This window comes from Wasmannia auropunctata, unplaced genomic scaffold, assembly GCF_000956235.1.
Source record: "Wasmannia auropunctata unplaced genomic scaffold, wasmannia.A_1.0 LD336053.1, whole genome shotgun sequence".
In the NCBI taxonomy this organism is placed as follows: Eukaryota; Metazoa; Arthropoda; class Insecta; order Hymenoptera; family Formicidae; genus Wasmannia; species Wasmannia auropunctata.
This window is the reverse complement of record NW_012026837.1, coordinates 5,622,930-5,638,645: the sequence shown is the minus strand read 5'-3', so window position 1 is coordinate 5,638,645 and position 15,716 is coordinate 5,622,930. Positions and strand designations below refer to the sequence as shown.

The following is a 15,716-nucleotide window of genomic DNA, read 5'->3' as shown; positions in this document are numbered from 1 at the left end:
CGACTCGTATGTTACACGGCATTGTGCAACTATACAACATTCACTCCACTAAAAGAAATATATGTATATTCCCGCGGGCATTATTGTAAAGTCACTGGGAAAAGCAGAGTCCAGCGCGCTCCAATTTAATATCTTCCCGCGCGTTATTCGTCCGTAAATTAAACTCGCTTATCGCGATGGACTCCGTATTGTACATGAGGTAACGCACAGCCGAGAGATTATTCAAACTCGGCACGACGATGATCGGAGTTGACAGAATCTCTCCGTGAGAGTGAATTTCGCCCGCCGGAACAATGCGGCCCGGTGTTGTCTGCCGATGTTCCTGCCTCGCCCTTAACGTCGTCGTAGCAGCCCCGAGCAGCCGCCCTCCCGTCGGGCGCACACGTGTCGCAGTCGCGTGTGTGCGCGATGCGTGCCGCTGCACCTGTCCGAGGCTGAGTGCCGCCGCCTCGTAACTCGGTAATGCAGTTTTCATCGAGGAAGTTACTGCGCGCGCGACGCGACGTCTACACGGAGAAGCGGGGTACGCCGGCGGAAGCCGGAGTTTCGCTGGAAGATGTCAAGTCCGTACGACGAACCTGTAGCTTCTCAAACCCTTCCCCTCGCGGATATTCCGACGGAGTGAGGAGCAAAGCGAGCGAAGCTTACATCTCGGACACAGGTGTCCGCGCTTCGACGTCTCTCTATCTCTCTATCTCTTTCACCCCCAAGAACGAATAAATCTATACCCTTTTCTTCTTTTCTCTCTTTCGCCCTCGTCCACATTCATCCCCCGGTGGCGCCTATCTTACGTCTCACGGCGAAGGAGAGAGAGAGAGATGTTCGTCTCATCAATAAATCGTCGAGAAATTACTTTACCGCGACGGCCATTCCCGTTTACTGCGTTCTTCGGAGAGTTACATTTCTTTCTCCCCTCAGATAAAGACGGGTCCAATTATCCTCACCTCTGAACCACCAATAGCATTCACCGGTCGGTGCCATGCGCTTAATAAATTATCGTTCTTTGAGAGAAACAAAAATTTCTCATGGAGTTCCTTGTGTCAGTGGCACAATGACCGAAAAAATGATCATGTAGCTATTATAGTTTATTTATTTTTAAAAATGAGATACTTTGATATCATGATTCACCGTGATAAAGTGTACGAAATTTTTCAAAGCTATCTGATGTTCTTTCAGAAACGGAGTCATTAGACTTTTAGAATTTAAAATCGAGTATAGTAAAATTTTATTTAAACTCAATATTATATTATATTGAATAATATTGAGAGAGATCTTTTAAAACATTTCAATTTTCTCCATTATATGTATATTTGTCATTAAATCTGAAATTAAATTTTTACTAAAATAAATTTTTATAATACTAAAATACAATTTTTACTTAAATACCGCTTGAAATTAACTGTAAAATATAATTTTGTTATTCATTTGGCTTTTTGAAGCTTTTTTCGCAAAAGATCTTTTTTTTCCAAATATTTATGTCTCGAAATTGAACCATTGACGCTTCAATATTTTCGATTAAAAAAACCCAAATCGGCAGAAGAATTCGTCATTAAAAGCATATTGTGACATTTATAGGACTCTTCTCTAAACAATTTTTATGTAGTGTTCGGACATTTCGATAGTATCAAATACTTCTACAACTTTAAACAAATTTTCGATATTTGGAAAAACACGAGAGAATCACAATTAATATCACCAATTCAATATCGCGATGATTAGCTGTGAAAACGTATGGTAAAACTGCAAAAATTGTATATTCTTCTAATATACTTTAATGCTGCAAAATAATGGATAACCACAGGATAATCTACTATTACAAAGGAGTCTAATTACAATTTGCACTTCGATTAGGTCACATGTGCGATTTAATTAACGAATAAATTAATAGAAAAGCGAACGTAGGTAATTTGCCAAAATTAACCGAAAAGTATGAACACACAGTTGAACGAATTATAACGTGATTACGTACGCGCGCGGTACGATAAAATATAATTATCCACGGGCTACTTCTAATTTCACCTGTATGATCGTAATATTCCGCATTAATTACTGCCAATTTCCCTGCCTAATTCCAAAAACGTATCTATGCACGTAGGGCGATGTCTCGCTACAACAGCTAGGTTCCAGGCAATTAAACGTTATTCGTTTAATTATAAAAGACCGCTGTCACTCTGGTGCGCGGCACGTCGAAAAGTTTCGCGCTATATTTATTCCAGCGGAAACCTAATCCACGCATTCATATTACCCGTTTCATCTCTCGTTGTAGTATATCGTCAGGATTCCGAGTGGAGCGTATTTTAAGTATCTGAATAATCCGCCTCCTCGATGTCTGCCATCCTTCCTCTCTCAACCCCTTATCTCCGCCCTTCCATCTTTGCGGTCGTACGTCTTACCTCGTAAAACCGAGGCGGCTTATAAGCGTAAGCGGCGGGTAATCCGAGGCGGCCACCCATAATTTAATGACGTTTAATATGCAGCCGCCATGCGACAGACTATTATTCTGATCTTTGCGCCGCCGCGCCTGTCGGTGCAGTTGTCTTAAGACACACCGGAATCAGAGGCATTACTACGGCAGCAAGACAGATCCATCTGTGTGCGCCCGCGCGCTCGCTGCAGTTATATTACGCCGAAAATTTTAAATTCGCTGCGCGAAAGTTTCTCGGCGCGACGATGAAACATTTGTTCGGATAACGGCGGACTAATGAAATACCCCGACGAGTTACAAAAATTCCATTACAATTTTTATTGCGTTAGATTTTTACTCAATATGCAATGCGAAATAAAATTTATCGTGCAAATTAGCAGAACTCCAAATTCGAATCAAAATTCATGCGAAACTAGACTCAATTATTTGACGTGCCGCATACGTTATCTTCTCGCATAACGAATTCCAATATTTTGTTAACTAGAATAACAATTCGACGTTAACGAGTAACGTATCTGTGGATTGACGCAGTAAAAACCTGTCAGAAACTGTGAAAATTGCATATTCGGTCAATCTCCCGTCTCTTCTTTCTCTCTTTTTCTCTTTTCTTTCTCTCCCTTTTCTGTCTCTTCGAAGCGGAGAGAGCGCAATGCCAATTCGAATCTTTTCCAAACAGATAAAGTATTTCGCGTCTTTCACGCGCGATAAAATTCTGTATTCGAGGCTGCATCATGTGAAAACGCTTCGTAGGGGACGTAGAGTGCACGTCGAGCGAACGTCTTCGCCATCAACGGCGCCATCGACGGATGTCGTAGATCCCCCGCTCTCAACTTTCGAGACGACATGAGACGAGACTCGATACTCGAGACGTCAATCCGGTAAAAACCAGCATCAGTTGTTGAGATCCGCTTCGCGACGCAACTTTTTATCCCCTGGTCGTCTCCGAGGCGCGGCTTTAAGATTGCGGCGTCGTCGGTTTATAATGCGTCTGGACCGCTAATCCAGTCTGGTCGTTTCAAATAGGGAGATATCAATTCGTCTGGCGATTCGTCTTGTTAAGACGATTATATACTAGACAAACTGCGATCGATCTGGGAAGGCGTGAAAAATGTGTCTATAGTGCTAGAGACATAAATTTGCGGCGCAATAACAATTTACAATGGCATACCGCTGGAGCTGTAATAATTTGCAAAAATGTCGGATAAGAAATATCCTGTCACACATCGTATAAGATAGCGGCTGCAAACATTGGCCTCTGTCGCAAACTGTCGAGGCAAAACTGATAACAACGGCGCGGTCTTATCGACGCGCATAATCATCGTAATCATCGTGAAAGCAATATCATCGTAAAGAAAGCAGGAAGAATGTACATCGGACGCAGGTCGTCACGCTTCGTTATTCGTTGACGAAGCGTAACGTACAGAAATAAAACTTCGCTATACTTTACTTTACTTTGCGATATCGCGTTATCTTACCGCAGAGACACAGCGTGGAGACGGCAGTCCCTCCGATCGCCCGAGAGAGCTTCACCTTACAGTTCATTCGACACCTGATGAATAAAATATTAGTTTCTCATGCATTATGATAAAAATGTTTAGGCGGCGAGCTTGTTAGTCGCGAGTTTCTCGAGTATCTCAGTCCAAACACCGTGGTTGTGATATATATAGTAATGGTTTCGGATCAATGGAATGGTTCTCAAAGCAGCATACGGATAGGTGTAAAATTCGTCTCTCTGATATTGGTGCAAGTCGTTCTCGAGAAAAAACATTAAAGACTAAATATCCAATCGGCTATCTAATGTTCATCATTACAGCTAAATATTGAGTAATCAATAAATCAGAACGATCAAACATGACGGGATTGCGGGTCATCCCTACGCAACGTACACGAACACGTACATACACAAAAGGGGGGTGGGGGAGGGGGAAGACGCGCGCATTGACAAGGCACGCACAGATAATAAGGACATATCTTAATTCATCACATATCTAAACATCGATCAACTAAAGCTAGAGATACGGACCTTCGACAAACGTAAAAAATTATATGTAAAAAAAAGAAAAAACAGAGAGAGAGAAAGAGAGAACAAGTCAATCGGTGTCAATCGAGAGTCGGAGTGGTGGTGAAGTCACACACTGCTTGATATATACGAAAATCAATCGGTATATAATCGGATATACACATATCCATATATATGCGTATACATACATCTTGATACGTGTGAGTCTAAGATACACATATGCAAGGATCGAGTCTGCACGCACGTATGTATAGATATATATGCTACGGTTAGTAACGTTCAAAGGTGGTGATTGGTGTTAGCAATGGTCGAGCGACGATCGAGGCATCAAGAGAGAATAAAGGGAAAAGGTAGATAGTGAAAGACAGAGAGATATAGATATAGAGATATATATAATATATATATAAAGAGAGACAGTAGTAGTAGTAGTAGTAGTAGTAGTAAGAATACAGGGGAAGAAACAGACGAGTAATTATGTATGTAAAAGCGAAGTCTATTACGCGTGAAAGAAGAAAGAAAAAGGAGAGGACTAGGGCTTTTAGAGAAAAAAATCTACTGACTAATCCTAATTGCAAACCAAACAAACGAACCAACCTCCTCGGTAAGGCCTAGCCGAAAATGTTCGCGGGACCCCTGTAACAAAAACATATATAAATCATAAGAAATCAATAGAAGAAACAAAAAGAAACAACTACTTGACTGTAATGAGTGGAGCAGACGGTTATGTTACAGTATCACATGAGAAAGAGAGAGAGAGAGAGAGAGAGCGAAAGATGAGGAGAATCGGCTAGCGCGCGGGGTGTCAAACGCGCGTCGATGCTTGACGATGGTTACACGACTAAATCGCATTAACTTCGCGCGATCAGTCACCCCTTCTGCGTCACGTCGAGCATCAGGTTGCCATAATAGATCGACGCGTCGAATTGCTCTCGTATCTCTTCATCTCCTTATCGAAAAATTTTATAGTACCTTTCATCCAGACAGAAAGCGGGAGATAGAAAAAAAAACTCGCGCGCACGAGGTCGACGAATCTTTAACGTTCGCGCGAGTACAATTGCGTTACGGGTTCTAAACGCTTCCGTCCGAAACGGTATCAAACGAACGATAACGCCGCGATTATTTGTCCGTAATTGCGAACGTTTGTGCGGCGCGTTCGCGCCGAAGCCGAAATCCGAAAACAAAACTGCTCCCGTTTGACACCCCTGCAGACGCACAACAGTCTGCTGTATACTTCTTTTTTTTTCACGGCCACTGTCGGTGGTGGATCGGGACGCGATCGGAGCGTGGGAGGGAGCGGTGGAGGAGGGAGAAGGGGATGGCATTGTGGTGGCGTTGAGCGCGAAATAAAGTTTGCACCGCAAACCCGCTTTTCGCCCGCGATTAGCCGCTATCGAAAGCACGGTCGGCTGACGAATAGCCAGCTACCGCTTTCGCACAACCGCTCCGGTTTAAACCGAGCTCGAATCGAACGCGCGCGATCGTGCGATCTTATTCAACGCGACGAAATTGGCACGAAATGAATGCGAATTGTTGCATCGCGGAAGGGAACGAAGAGAGAGAGAGAGAGAGACAGAGAGGGAGACGACGTTACGCACACGCACACACACATACATGGGGCGCGCGCGTTTGTACACGCGTCCTACCGCGCGATAAATAAATATTGTACACTACATAAGTATTTCAATCCCGTAAATTCAGTTCGACGAAACGCGCGGCGCACGCGGACGTTACGCGACGCGAGTGCGCAAATGAATTTCTGGCAAATTGATATGAAAATGCGGATAACACGTCGTGTTTATCCTCCTCGCGTCCAGATGAAAGCGAAATGAAAGGTGCATAATTATTTTAGCGTTAAATCCGAGAGTTGCCAGGAGGAGGGGGGGGGGAAGCCGGAGCACGCGTATTGTATCGCGGAGCGCAAATTGAGAATACGACGAGATACTCACGACGCGTGTTTGTTTCTATCTACATATTTTTGCGGATGTTAAACCGATCCCTCCCTCCCCCCCCCCTCCCCACTGTTTCGCCGTCGAACGATATCGCAGGTATACGCTTGTCGTTCCAATTACTCTCTGATGCGTTAAAAAAAAAATGCAGTAAACATGTGATATACTACACACACTCTCTCTCTCTCTCTCTCTCTCTCCGTACGCGCCGCGCCGGCCGGTTTTACATACGGTAGCCGTACACGCGCGCGTGTACGCGCGCACGAATGCGAAATATTGCATAATAAATCCCGTCCTTTATTTCCGAACGTTACGTACATCCGGAGAATTTTATTTTTCCTACCGGGGCGCGTAAAGCGATCATCATCCGCGCTCTCTATCAAAGATGAATGCGTCGACGCGTTACGTCGCGTGTGAAAATAGCGGAAGTGATAGAGATATATGGTATATCTCCCGCGCGAGTGCTATATCTCTTACCCGCAGCACATCGCACATTCGCAACGCGTCGCTGTACGTACGGAAATAAGTTCTCGTTGTATGATTTTTTTTTCTGTTATCCTGCGATCCGACGCGCAATCTACGACGTAACCGCACCGGTAATACAGCGAGTTTCTAATTTACAGGCGGCCGCCGCGATAAGAGACTCTGATAACGACGCGGGAGGAGGATAAGGGGAGAGAGAGAGAGAGTGAGTGAGAGAGGGTGCCTTTTACCCTTTCTGTATTATTCGCATTCATTACATTGCAGAACGCGTTCGCCGGAAGATTAAGTTTCTCCATCCGTTCGCTGCTGCTGCCACGCTTTGTTCCACTCGGCATTACGGTAGTTCATACAGAGAAGCGTATTACTATCGCTACGATGGCGCTACGTGGGGTAACTTATACGTGGGAGAAAGTCGATGGATAATGGCCCCATTGTAAGTGGTACACCGAGATAACGGGGCGAAGCGGATGGGAGCCTTTTTGTCGAAAAATTGCACCTCGCGCGCGGACGTTACCGAGGATGAACGGTTCTCGATAAGCTCGCGATTATTCTGAAATTGTTTCTTAATAGCGACATGAAAGTTTCACGAAATAGAAATAGAATGTCGGTGAGCGTTTTTGTAATGTTTATTAACATTTGTAATTAGCTTATCGAAAACGCGCCTCCCGAAGGGAGAGAAGCGAACCCCCCGTCTCGAGCCTACTCCTGCAAGGCGGATAGGGAAAATGGCGAATCGTCGAAAATTGTTGTCTAAACTAGACGCGACGCTGTCGAAAAAATGACTCCGGCTACGCCGCCGGTTACGCGACGTGATAAATAGGAAAAAAATTGCTAAGTGCGATCTCTCACGGAGGGAGGGAAGGTATACGGTGTATCTCGCGGGGAATAAATCAGACTCAAGATTTCAGACGCCGGCGATAAATACGTGCGCACAGCTGGTTACAACCCTGTGCGGCGATCGATACTTGTTACACTCCCGGTAAGTACGACTTCACCGTGAATGTTATGAGAACAGCTGTGCGTGGGCGACATCTTAAACTCGAGGTCTTACCTGCTGTTTAAAGACACGGCACACCGAGCCTCCCCAATGTTCCCCCGTTACACGGCCGAGTCCCTAGTCGATGTGTATCTCTTGAAGCGAAATTAAAGTGGGACACCCATGGTATATCGACGTGTGGCATATCGACGAGAATAAAAGAGGCAGGGGGGGGGGGAAGAGAGAAGTCCAGACGATGGAAGAGCAAACAAGTCAGTCGCGTTTCTAAGCGGCGCGACGAAATACGCCGATCGAAGTGTTAATTGAGGAATCCGGCCGGGACAGCTGGCAGCGGACCTCGTGGATGTCCAGAGTGGAAAGATCCGGTTAGAGGACGTCCTCGCCGCGGCGACATAATCTCGGGGAATCCGACGGGAGTAAAGTGTGGTGACGATGGGGTAGATGGGCGGAAGTTGGTGTTAACGGAGGTGTGCAGCGCAGAGAGAAGGGTTTGCGCGGAGGGTTCTAAATGTGCGGCGTTCCCGTGTCCGAGCTCGTGTGTTATACATATGTATAGTTGCGAAGTGTACGTGAAGAGACACAGGCGTGACCGGCCCGAAAGTCTCATAACACTTGGAAACAGGCGGCGTACTCTCGTACTCTCGTACTCTCGTCTTATTGCCCCGGACTAGTTTGCGTCGGAGGCAGGGAAAGAGAGAGAGAAACAGGGAGATAGAGAGAGACACAGAGAGAAAGAGAGGAGGAAAAGTGGGAAGAAATAAACCAAATGAGAAAGAAAGGGAGAGAAAGAGAGAATGGGGAGAGGGGGGCGGGGCGGGACAGTAGTCAATATTCGCAAAGTAGGGAAAAGGGCGAGAATGCGAGAGACGAAAGAGAGGCGCGCGACGAGCTGCCGGCATAACGGACGAACGAGGAAAAAGCCAATTTGACGTTAACCGAGTGTAACTACTCGGCAAAAGGGGAAGATGGGATGCGTACAAGAGACATTTTGACTTTGATCACTCCGGGATGCCTCCCTCTCTTTCTTTGTCGCTCCTAAGCTGTAGAGACCCGAATTGTAAATCCCCGCTGTAGGAAAAGATGTTACTATTGGAAGTTTAATTAGTAAAACATACCTAACAATCGAAAAATGTGATTTACCTGTGTAGTTTTTGTGACTGTAATACAGGATGTAATTTAAAAGGGAGGTAAAAACGTAAGGAGGTAAAAAATCTTGAAATGTTTACAACAATACGTTCCATACCATGCCAAAAGCTGTCTCATGTTTGCGACAAAAAACGTAACGGGGGATCTCATCACGAGAGTTTTCATGTTTCGAGTGTGTCTATTACGTAAAGAGAAACGTCAGGCAAGTATTTGTATGACAAGTAATCGTTTGCATCGCCGGTGTAAAGAAAAAGAAAAATTAAGGAGACAAAAGAATGTATGCAATGATTACCACGAGACTTCGTTTATCTATACGATCATCGCTCGCTACTTGGCAGCCTTTTGATAAGGTTTTTTTTCCGCCAAGGAATCAAAGGCTAAAATTAGAAATTAGATCGGTAAACCGAGACACATGTAAACGCAGAGTGTCGTTGCATTGTCGTGACGTACACATGCCGGCGCTAATACGTCCTTCATCACTTAGATTCAGTAGAACAACACCGATGTACGATCAGCCGTCGAATGCGGCGTCTAGTGAAGCGCCTCTTCGCACGAATCAGTTTCAGTATGCGACACCGTGAGTTTGTGACGTACTCACGCTATCTGAAAGTTCTCATTTATATCCCGTGTTATATACTATCAAACGGGAATTTTTTCACAGACGCACCGACGCCGCCCGGTACTGCCACTGAAAACTGACTCGTGCGAAAATGTCTACGACTGCGCATAACTACGCCCTATTCGACAAAGCGACCTCGCAGTTTGTCACTTTATTGCGCTCGCATTTCGCCTTCATTTTCACGTTTTGTTTACAACAAAATGGAATCACAAAGGCCAAATGTAAAATGCAACGCGACAGACTGTAAAATCGTTCGTGAAAATGCCGTGTGTGTGTGTGTCGATCTAGATACCAAAGAAAGGAACAAAAATTGAGTGAATAACAATGACTGCCGTCATTTACTGCAAAAACTGAACCAAAGAGATATGTGATTGAAAAATGCAAAAAGTATGAAAAATATCAATCCTGATATTTCTACGCGTGATACACGTCGCCGAAATAAAACTGATAAAACTATATATATATCTCTCTCTCTCGTGGTCCGCAAGACACAAGTACATCCAGGGAGGGCATGCTACGGAACAAACGAAACGTGGGGGCAGGCAATAATCATTCCAAATTCACGGGGTACATATCAAATAAAAGCAGTCGGGGGAGGGGGTTGTACAACGACAAACAACATGCGAAGAATTACAGCGAGAAACGATGAACGGGAACGCGACGTGACGCGTCGGAAGTAAGTCGTCTCTTGCGCGATCCTTTGTGCGAAACTACTGAATATACACACATGTAGGCATGCAGGCATTGCACCATCTGGCACCGCATGCAAACGCATTTACGAAAGTACGTATATGCTCTACCAGTCGGAAGGAAGCGTCGCGGCAGCGAGTGCTATGAAACGTTGGACGTTGCAGGCTGTCCCGGGGCCTCGAGTGTGTCACACCTGCTCTTATACTTGAACATCGCCGCCTTCGCCGGCCATTCGCGGAGGCGAATTCTTTGCCGGAGAGAGCGCGACAATTTTCCTCGCCGTCTCATCGGCACATGCTCGCCTCTCCCCTGGCACATGCTCGTCGTCCAAGCCGTCCGCAGCCAATCCCCTGCGTGATTCGATTAAAAGCGATTGCGCGCGAGCGCGCGCGCACGCGACGGTGATAATACGATCGCGCGTTTATTCTCTGAAATATCTCTCGCTCCTACGGGCGCGCGGGATCGATCGGACGTGTCGATACCGCAACAACGATGTTGTCGGCCCCTCTCTCCTCCCCCTCCCCCCTCTCGCTCGGCAAGTTCGATAATTTCCAACCTTTTGCGCCCCCGGCTCGCACTTGGGCGCAACTTTGATTAATGATACCGCCGCGGCAAACTCACTTCGCGTCACTTTTCTCGTGCGTTACTTCCTATCCACCGTGTTACTATACACGTCGTTATTAGGAAGCCGCATTATCGAGGCGTGAGGAACGAGTCTGTATATACCGAACAAAGGCACAAAGGTGTGTTTAGTGAAAATAGCGAATTTTCGATATCGACCGCATTTTGTTTTGATAAGCATCCAATACAATAATAATATATTCGTTTCATTTGATAACATCTCTTGGTAGGATAATATCTCTCGCGTATATATATTCGATTTATTTCGAGACAAAAAGAGATTCAGTTTTATCAAGGAGAAAACGATGCACGCGCGGACGCAGCGAAACGTAGCAATTGAACACGATCGCGCGCATTAAATTTCTTTCCGCGAAATAATTGTGCAAACCAATTTTACGCAAGACCACGCAATCAATCAGCGGACGGCTTCGCAAACACAACTTAATTAATTACCTTTCACTTTGCCCGTTGTATCAATAGCTCTCACAGATTTGTTCCGCAACAGAAATCAATGATTATGCGCGATATATTAAGAGAAATTTCATTAGTTCGCTCGCCAAATTACGGCCGCCGATAAAGGCAAAACTTTCATTACAGGCACGTAGTAATTATTCTATTAATTAGTTAACCTTGACTCGCGTGTATATGCGCGCACGCGAGTGTATGTGTGTGTGTGTGTTTGCAAGCGTATAAAATTCGTCGGTCATTAACATATGCAAGCTTGCACGCCCGGCCGTTATGAAAATGCACGTTTTCCTCGCACATTTTTCACACGGAGATGTTCCGATAAGTTACGTGAAAAATGGCAGGCGGCCGCACAAAAAACAAAAAGTATAAGAATCTGCATCGCGTTGGCCGCGCCAGCCGGCTTGGACGCGCCCTTGACGATCGTCACGCGATGTCTTCGCAATCAACTCCGCTTCGTCGGCTTGTGAGTGTGCGAAACGAGTGCTCGGACGGGCACGTTCTCGGGGCGTCGACCCCGTAATTTTCATATATCCGTCGTTTTTCCAACTATCCATCAGGCGTTTTCGCGATCGAACGTATCCCGTGGCCGGAGATATTTCGCGGTCTCCGTGCTGGCGCATCGCCAGCTGTAACAGTAATCGGCGGAAGAAGGGGGTGGGAGAGATGAGGGTGGGAGAACGTAGAGTTAATTTCACGATTGGCTAAGTACTTTCTTGAATTTTTTCTCAAACACTCGGGCTCACGCTCGCGTCGGTCCGCGATACGTATAACATAAGTATATGTCGAACGTAATCCTCTCCCGGACGAGTGAACTTCGTTGCCACACAATTCGGAGCCACGGATAGCCGCGCCCTTCGTTTTTAGGAAGGGTTAAATCGCCGAGACAACTCCCTCTTTATCCTTCTTTCCTCGCGCGACTCGCGTTCCCTCTCACCCCACTGTTTCCGCGTCACTTGAATCCGACTCGTTTCTAATCCCAAACTCATATTCGCGGCTATCATTTTATCTCGATTCAGTTTATTCCACTTGCCGAGTGGCAAAGTTTTTCGATTTAAGTGGAGTACACCGGATATATGTCGGGAACATGTGCGAATGGAACGATGCGAGGACGAGGTATGGCGAGAATGCCGGAAGTGGAAAACGGCACTAGCCTGTCCTGTCATAGGAGATTTTTATCCCGGGAAGAATCTCATCCCGAATGTCCTTTCAGCCAGAAATATTAAAAACGAAGAGGGGAAGGGTGACTGTTCTAATAATGACGAGGCAATAATTATTTTACATGTCTGTAATAAGGCACGCGAAATGTTTGTTTCGTTAATAATTAATTCGTCATGTTACGCCAGCCCGGCGTGGGTATATGTGCGTGTGTGTTTCACGTGTGTATGTGTGTGTGTGTGTGTGTGTGTGTGTGTGTGTGTGTGTGTACGTCGCCGGATTATTTTAACGTATTCGCTACGATGCATACATGTAAAATGCATACAATGACCGGGCGCGAATGGTAATCTGAAATTCGTCAACCACATCCGCATAAATACATCTGCAATTGAAACTCTTTATTCAACGGATTCGAATGACTTCGAATATCATTTAACGTTTATAACGAGCCTCGTTTCATTTGTAATACGATATCGCGTACTAAAAACGAGCGTTTCACTCCTCCCACGCGTCATGGTTATCCCCGGAATCGCCCCGTTCTCTTCCGTAACGAGCACGTTAGCACGGAATTACCGTTGTCGAAATTATTACGCTGATTGTAAATGGACAAATTTCATAAATATCGATTGTATTTAACGGCAGGCCGCGCGCTGTCTCGACGTCTGATCGATCAACTCTTGCGGACGAGAGACGACCGGAACGAATCTTTCTTCGAGACTTCGCCCTGAAGGCTGGCACTTGAGGAACTTTGAGAGAGAGAGAGAGAGAGAGAGAGAGAGAGAGAGAGAGGGAAAACTTTAAGAGCAATTTATTTTTATATTCTTAACAAACTGACAAGGGCTGCGTTGCGGTGTGTCGATCGGATTTAACGCTAAAACCTACTATTAAGATTCTCACGTGTAACGAGCGAATTTTTAGAATTAAACAGTCGCATTAGTGCAAAATATGCGATACAAAGATGAATCCAAGCGAGGTAATATTTGAACGGCACCACGTACAAAGCATATTGTATTCCGTGTGTTCTCCCTTTTTTTTATCTATCATCGCCGTACGAATAAATGATTAATTACGATTTTCACAAAAGAGCTTGTTTGCCTCGTGTGCACGAAAACGGCCATTGTTCCGATCGCGTTCGCGTTAGTTTCATTCGACTGATGGTAGCTCGACGTTAGTTTTGTCTTAAATTGATAAACACACACGTTTTACCACCCGAGAGACTGTAGTCTCGCACGCAACCGCAATCACGGCTTAATTGAAGTGACAGGCGGTTCTTTTTCACGGACCCCGACGGGGCCTTAAAGGACAGCGACCGGGCTGACGTGGAACATAAATCTCGGGCTAATAGTAACTTATCGTAAATCCTTCACGAGTTTGATTTACGCGGCCTCTTTTATGGCTATCTAACTTCTCCGCGAGGAATCATTTTCTTACGACGTGTTGCGTGTCCCGCGTTTTATCGCCGCAGCTGCCGAAATATATCCGGGAATATTAGATTCTCCACGCGATGCCTACACACGTGGGTATATAGATATAATATCAAACTCGCATGATACCTTTCGCGACGCGGGAAACGCGAGCGTAAAATTAATCTCTTCCGGACAAAACTTTTTTTTAATATGGAAGCGACAAAATGCGACAAATGTCTCTCCGGTAACCTGCGCGGACTATTTTAGTAGCGCGCCTAACAAATACAGGGACAATGGAAAACAATATTGACTATGAAAACAGCGTGTTATTCTTGTCCCGAAAAGTTCGTCTGCGCCGCGCTCTGCCCTTCGAAAACAAAACGGAAAATCGTATGCGGAATCTACCGGGTGCTATCGTTAAAGCGTAGGGCGCGTGTGCAAATGTCGCCGCCTGTTGGCTGAGCAAATGTCATTAGACACGGGCGATTGTCGCTGCCCCCTTAATCGCGCCAAGTACGATTTTCCACGGGAAATCAGTTGTTCCGACCGGGCGAGAGATAAAAGCGGATCCATACGGGAGAACCGGAGGACCTCCCTTCCCCTCCTCCTCCACCGCCGCCGCCGCCACCGTGATGTTGTAAAGAACGATCGAACGCACGAACTCGCAACTGAAATAAGCTGTCGTAAAGTTTACGATCGTTTTGCGCCATCGTGCACGAACGCTTTGTTCCCTCGCTTTTACTGTCGATGATTTAACGATAATTTTATCCCGGAAAATCGCGCGTTCCGCTCATTCTTACATCGTGAAAGCAGACTGTTCCTTAAATTGACTTTTTATTGACTTTTTATCCGAATCAATAACGATCGCCGTATTGGGCTCCTTAAGCGCAACGCGGACACGGAGTTATGTCTGAAATCGATTGACGGCGATTATTCCATTTCATTAGCCTGCCGTTTCGGTTTGATGCGGCGATCCCGTCGTTACGGCACGTTTAAACAAACGTGAATTTCGAGTAACTAGACCAAAATTAAATTAGACATCAACGCGTCTTGCTGATAATTTAATTTATATTAATTTCAGTTTCAAGATTATTTTGCACGGGTATTGCCGTCGTAATTTTCGGGACATTTTTCAAAATGCGCATTTCAATTATTAAACATTTCAGATATGCCATTAATATTTGTAACAAACGTGGAATAAATATTTCAGGAGCGCTACCTGTATCTTTTGTACAAACCAGGGGGTGGGAAGTGGGGTCTGGGAGGAGGGGGAGAAAGCGACACAACTAATGACCAAATATCCGGAATTAGTGTGACACAAATTTTACAAACGTCCACCATCGATTTTACATGCCGGGCGCTATCGAAATCCAGTTATCCGTGAACAGCCAATTAATTACGTAGAATATTGTATAATACATTCGGCCCATTTTATCGGACCGTAATAACGCATAACGGTATAATACGTGAAGGGGACAAAGTTGTTCGGGTAATAACCGAAGATTGAAAGCCCGGTTGGAACCAGAGAAATGCAAATTCATTTTTCATGCTCTCCACGTGTGCTACAGAGTTGCATCCCCGCGGAAAACATTTCGGGGATATTATAGAATTTAATGTCGTTTGTGCTCTTTCGCGTTTTAACGCGTTTCGCGCCGCTCGAGAGGCTCGTTGTCAACGGCGACAAAGTAAACTCGCGCGCGAATAAACTTGCGATTACCTGCGATTGCCTCGATCGTTACC

At 45.5% G+C, this 15,716-nt stretch overlaps 1 long non-coding RNA gene across 1 annotated transcript in view; it reads right to left on the bottom strand.

Moving 5' to 3' along the window:
- Positions 1-4,341: 4,341 nt before the first annotated feature.
- LOC105451252 overlaps positions 4,342-15,716 on the bottom strand; it is a 45,233-nt gene continuing 33,858 nt past the window's right edge. The window contains exon 3 of the long non-coding RNA XR_974568.1: positions 4,342-5,078. This is a non-coding gene — a long non-coding RNA (uncharacterized LOC105451252). The remainder of the gene's footprint in view (positions 5,079-15,716) is intronic.